We start from the raw sequence: 6,000 nt of genomic DNA, 5'->3' as shown, positions 1-6,000 counted from the left end.
GGGCATCCACTGCCGCGTCTTCCCTGGCTCTGTGTTGTCCCCTTCCTAGGCCTCGCCGTCGTCCACCGTCCTGGTGCTCTCGGCGCGGCGTGGTCAATGTGGTCAAGGAACGGCTTCCATCGGACCTGGACTGTACGTGGAGAGGCTGACAGCTGGGTCCACAGCCGCAGCAAGGAAGTGCCTCCTTATTACGTGCAAAATAATTATTCCTCCACCTGACAGCGGGGACCCACCGGACGGGCCACCGTATTTCGTGAAAAAAACGTTTCCCCCTGACTACTGGGACCCACCTGCTACATCTTCGCATGCAAGGAAGTGCGTCCAGGCAAAAAAAAACGATTCGCCCCCTGACTGCTGGGACCCATCGGCTACATCTTCGCACGCAAGGAAGTGCCTGACAGTCGGGACCCACCTGGTCGAAGCGTACGTAGCGTTGTCATTCTGGTCGCAAACATGTACGTACATACTGGTTGATGTAGAGGCGCACACATGTCGTAGCAGAGGCGCGCACATAGCATGTACACGTACATACAACGGCGAGGGTGCAAAAAGTAAATACGACCACGTACGTACATACGGGCGGGGTCTCGAACGCCTACTCATGCGTACGTACGGCCCAGGCTCGTGTACATGGCTGGGTCGGAACGGAGAAACAGCGTCGTCATGTTCATGGGGAGCCAACAGGCTGGGTCGGAACGGAATGCGTCGTCGTGTTCATCGGGAGGGCTTGGACGGAACAACCGATGGAAACAAGGCCTGGCGTACCGCTGAACGGATGAAACAGCCTTGTGTTCGACCGGTCACGGTCGAAACGGGATCCTGTTCATCGGGAGGGGTCTGGCGTACCGCAAAACGGAGGAAACGGAACTCCTACGGTCGAAACGGGGGTCCTGTTGATCCGGAGGGGTGTGGCGTACCGCAAAATGGAGGAAACAGACTTGTGTTGGAGCGCTACGGTCGAAACGGGGGTCCTGTTCATCAGGAGGGGTGTGGCATACCGCAAAACGGGACTCCACGAGATACTGTTCATCTCCACCGTCGACCCCCTCCAGCCTCCACGGGCTACTGTTCATCCACCGTCGACCTCCTCCAGCCTCCACCCGCGACTGTTCATCCACGGGCTCCTGTTCATCCAGCCTCCACCACGCGCTACTCCACCGGCTACTGTTCAAACAGCCCTCTCCACGGGCTCCTGTTCAACCACCCCTCCACAGGCTACTAGTCATCCAGCCCTCCACCTTCTACTGTTCATCCAGCCCTCCACAGGGTGGTCCTGTTCATCCTGCCCTCCACGGGGTCCTGTTCATCCAAAGCCCCCCAGCAACACTCGCTATTCATCCAAAGGCAGCATCGATTGGCTTCAGTTAGCAACAGTAGCGAAGGAATCGCTCGATCGGGTTTAGTTAACAGCCATGGATTGATCGCTCGGCTTCAGTAACGCGTAGCCTACAGTGTAATTGCTCGGGTTCAGTTAGAGCCCAACACCTCGCTCGGGTTCAGTTAGAGCCCAATGCCTCGCACCCACGCGCGTGCGTGTACGAGAGAAACGCACATCGCTCGGCCCCGACCACCCACCGTAATCGGGAACACCCCGATATTTTCCTCGCCCTCGCTTCTACCACGGTTTTTTTCCGTCATGGATGGCCCAAAGAATGTCATGCAGCTGCGTCTCAGGCCCGCCCAGGACAAAAATCCTATTTTTTGTCATAGAAGTAGGACCCCACCACATCTATGATGATACTGTGTTTTGTCACAATTATTGTCATAGAAGTGTCATAAGTATGACAGAAAAAATTTCATTCGGCCCAAAATGTCACGGATGTGTCTTTTTTTTGTAGTGGAGGCCGGCGCGGCGCTCGGGGAAGAGGGGGACGGGGCGGCGCACTGCCCTTGCCTCCGCCAGCGATGCCTCCTCCAATGGAGGGCCACGTCGGGGACCAGCCTCGCGAGTTCTTCATCAGGCTGCATCGGCCACCCCATTGTTGCCTTCGTCTTGCTGTGCCATTCGCTCGGGAGATGGAGCTCGATCCGCCCCAGACCCTGAGGTTGCACATGAGGGGCTGCGGGAACAGTGGCACGTGAGTCGACATCGACTTTCCCGCCCCCGGGTCATGTATCTTCGCCGCGGATGGAAGACCTTCGCTTGCATCGATAGCCTGAGCCCGGGGCTCATTTAGTATTTCAAATTAATGGAGAATGGCTTGCTCTCCGTCAAGTTCTTTGGAGACTCTGAGACTCGCCTGAAGTGCTGCGTGGAGAGCTCCTCTGATGATGAAGACTCCTCTTCAAGCGGGAGTGATGAAGAGGACAGCGACAGCGATGACGAGAGCATCGAGCGAGGGCACATCGACCTCGTCTCTGACTGACCGTGTCGCCCTTCCCTCCGCCATGCGCTCTGCCTAGGGCCTTCCTCGTCAAGCTCTCCATCGGTGTGTTCCCCGTCCCTTCCTTTTTGCCTTCACCTGCCGCACCTGGGAGGAAAGGGGCAAGAACGGGGATCACGGGGCACTTATATTTTCTAGCTTGTAAGCCTGCGGGCACTCGTTAGATTTCAAATTTTGTAATCCCCTTGCTTGTTCACTCGTTCCGTATGAATTGTACTTGTTTGCAACGTATGAATGAAAGGAAGGGTGTTTGTCGGGTTTTGTTTGTGCGTGGGCGAGGGCCACACCGAGGAACACGTCCTCGTTATCTTAAGATAAACATGGTCTCCCGGCAACAGGCATTGCCGTCCTCCTGTTCTACGGCCTGACTACGCTCACGCTCTTGGCGAAGGTAGGGGCCGAGTAGGATTTGGCCTTTTGCTTGCCCTCTTCCCACTGCACTACAACCAAGTTCCGATCCCAAGTAGAGTTTTCAGACACGGGACAGAGGGGGCAAGATGGTACGAGAGCGAGCGAAGCCTTATACGTTCAGGGTTCACATGGGCACACGGAGTGGGGGAGAAAAACTTATCTGACGTTGCAGCCCCCGGCAACCTTGGGCTGTCGCGGTTAGATCCTTGTGTCTGCATCCCCCGGCAACCTTGCCGACCCGTTCCTTTTCCTCCCACTGACTCAGCAGAAACGTCCATGTACCCTGTGAACCAAAGAAGATCAAAAGGAACAGAGTGATGCACACTCGACCTCTATGCTAGGGGTTAGCCACCGCTAAGCACTATCAAACCTAACCGAGGGAGAGACTCAACCTAGCATGCATGCTATAACTTAGGGCGCCGGCGCTTCATTTATTTATGTTCATGGTATGCGCCTGTCTTTGTACAAAGGGTTACATACCTTGCCGGCAAGGCTTGTACAAAAGGTGGTTTGCCGGGGGGCCCGGCAACCGCGCCTTATAGGTAGAGCTTGCAAAGATGTTCGATGTTCCAGGAATTGCTCACTGGAACACCATCTTCGGTCTCCAAGCGGGCTCCACCAGGCCTGGCAACTCATATTACCCAATAAGGGCCCTCCCACTTCGGCGTCAACTTGTTGGAATTCTTGGCCGACTGAACGTGCCGAAGAACAAGGTCGCCTTCCTCAAAGCTTCGGGCATGAACCTTGCGGCTATGGTAGCGGCACAAGGCTTGCTGGTAGCGCGCTGCTCATACAGCCGCCCGAAGACGATCTTCCTCAAGGAGCGTCGCATCATCTTGCCGCAACTGCTCTTGCTCAAGCTCATCATAAGCGAGCACTCGAGGTGACCCCTGTGTGAGTTCCATGGGGAGAACTGCTTCTGCCCCGTAAACGAGGGAGAAGCGTGTCTGACCGGTGGCTCGATTTGGCGTCGTTATGATAGATCGAAGAACCGCCGGCAATTCATCAATACAGCGTCGTCCGCACCTGCGTAGCCTGTCAAAAGTCCTTGTCCGGAGGCCTTGCAACACTTCAGCATTTGCCCTCTCAGCCTGGCCGTTGCTTCATGGATGTACAACAGAAGCAAAACAGACCTTGCTGCCGAGGTCCTGGATGTACTGCATGAAGGCGTGGCTCGTGAACTGTCTGCCGTTGTCGGTGATGATCCTGTTTGGCACACCAGAATGGTATACTAGCCCCTTGAAGAATTTGACGGCCGATTGTACTGTCACCTTTCTCATTGTCTCCACCTCCGGCCACTTTGTGAACTTGTCGATTGCAATGTACAAGTACTCAAAGCCCCTGACAGCACGGGGAAAGGGGCCCAGTATGTCGAGCCCCCAGACCGAGAATGTTCAGGAGAGAGGGATTGTTTGGAGCACTTGAGCTGGTTGATGAAGCTTCTTCGAATGGAACTGACACGCTTCACCCTTGGTTACTAGTGCCGTTGCATCCTGGAGGGCGGTGGGCCAGAAGAAACCTTGCAGGAATGCTTTTCCGGCAAGGGCCCTTGACCCTATGTGGGAGCCACATATGCCTCCGTGTATCTCTGCCAACAACTCCAGTCCTTCCTCCCGGGGAATGCACTTCAATTTCACACCATTTGGTCTTTTTCTGTACAGTACATCATTGATGAACTAATACATAGCAGACCGACGGGCTACTTTCTCCGCTTCTTCCTACTCCTATGGTAGTTCCCCTGTTTGGAGGAATCAAACGGTATGTTGTGCCCATGCCAGAGCTTGAGGCTCGATGGCAAGGACTAAAGGCACTTCCTCGGCCATGGGAGCAGTTGTCTCTACAGCCAGGACTTGACGCCCCGCCGGAGTCGGTTGCCCGACGACTGGTTCGGTGCCCATGGCAACATCCTTGCCGACGGCTCCTGGGAGCTCGGCAGGAAAGTAATTGTCGGGGCCTGATTTCCTTTGCTTGTTCTGGTCTGTTGATGGTTCAACGGATGGTTGAGTCAGCCAAAGCACAAAAGTACCTAGTTCCACAAGTAGTTTGAAGGCAGTGCGCTTCGACAGGTAGTGGGCGATGTCGTTCTCCACTCGGGGAACATGCTCCGCCTATATACCATCAAAGCGCTCCTCCAGCTTCCTCACCTCATCCATGCAGGCCTCCATCAACGGGCTTTGATAATCTTTGTTGACTTGCCTGACAACAAGCTACGAATCACCCCTGACGATGAGCTTCTTGATCCTGAGGTCTGCCACGATCCTGAGACCGGCAAGCAACCCCTCGTATTCAGCAGTGTTGTTTGTGTACATCTCCCTGGGATTGTGCATTTGGATTACATACTTGAGATGCTCTCTAGTGGGTGCAACAAGAAGCACACCAGCACTGGCGCCATGCAGCGAGAAAGCCCCGTCAAAGTACATAATCCAATTGCGCCTTGCCGCCTTGCCGGGGAGGGCGGTCTCCTCGATCTCTTCGTCTGGCATCGAGGTCCACTTGGCAATGAACTCTGCCAAGACTCTTCTCTGGATTGTCGAAGTACTTTCAAACTTCAAACCAAAGCTCGACAGCTCCACAGCCCACTCCACAATCCTCCCGGTTGCATCTGGGTTATGCAATATCCATTGCAACGGGAGGCGGGTGACAACGGTGATCTCGTGTGCCTGGAAGTAATGATGCAGCTTCTTCGAGGCCATAAGGAGGCCAAAGAGCAATTTCTGCACACCGGAGTACCTTGACCTAGCCCCCTGCAAGAGGGAACTGACAAAGTAAACCGGGTGCTGCATCATTTTCTTCTTTGGCAGCGCTTCGTCTGGTTGCGTAGGCCCTGCCCCGCCAGTGTTGGACCCTGCCGGGGGCCTTGCCTCTTCGTCAACCTCCCTCAGCGCCACTAGTGCGGCACTGACCACTTGGTTCGTTGCCGCCAGGTACAACAGCAACGGTTCTTGGGGTTTGGGCACAACTAGTATCAGTGTAGAGGAGAGGTATTTCTTCAAATCCTGCAGCGCTGCTTCGGCCTCTGGGGTCCATTCCATTGGGCCCGCCTTTTTCAAGATTTTGAAAAAGAGAAGCGCATGCTCAGCAGACCTGGAGATGAATCTGCTCATGGCGGCAACACACCCAGTGAGCCGACGCACGTCCTTGATCCGCTTGGGTGCCCTAATCTGCTCAATGGCCTTGATCATGTCTGGATTTGCCTCGATACCAT

This window comes from Triticum urartu, chromosome 3 (assembly GCF_003073215.2).
Source record: "Triticum urartu cultivar G1812 chromosome 3, Tu2.1, whole genome shotgun sequence".
Taxonomy (NCBI): Eukaryota; Viridiplantae; Streptophyta; class Magnoliopsida; order Poales; family Poaceae; genus Triticum; species Triticum urartu.
Note: the sequence above shows the minus strand (reverse complement) of the source record.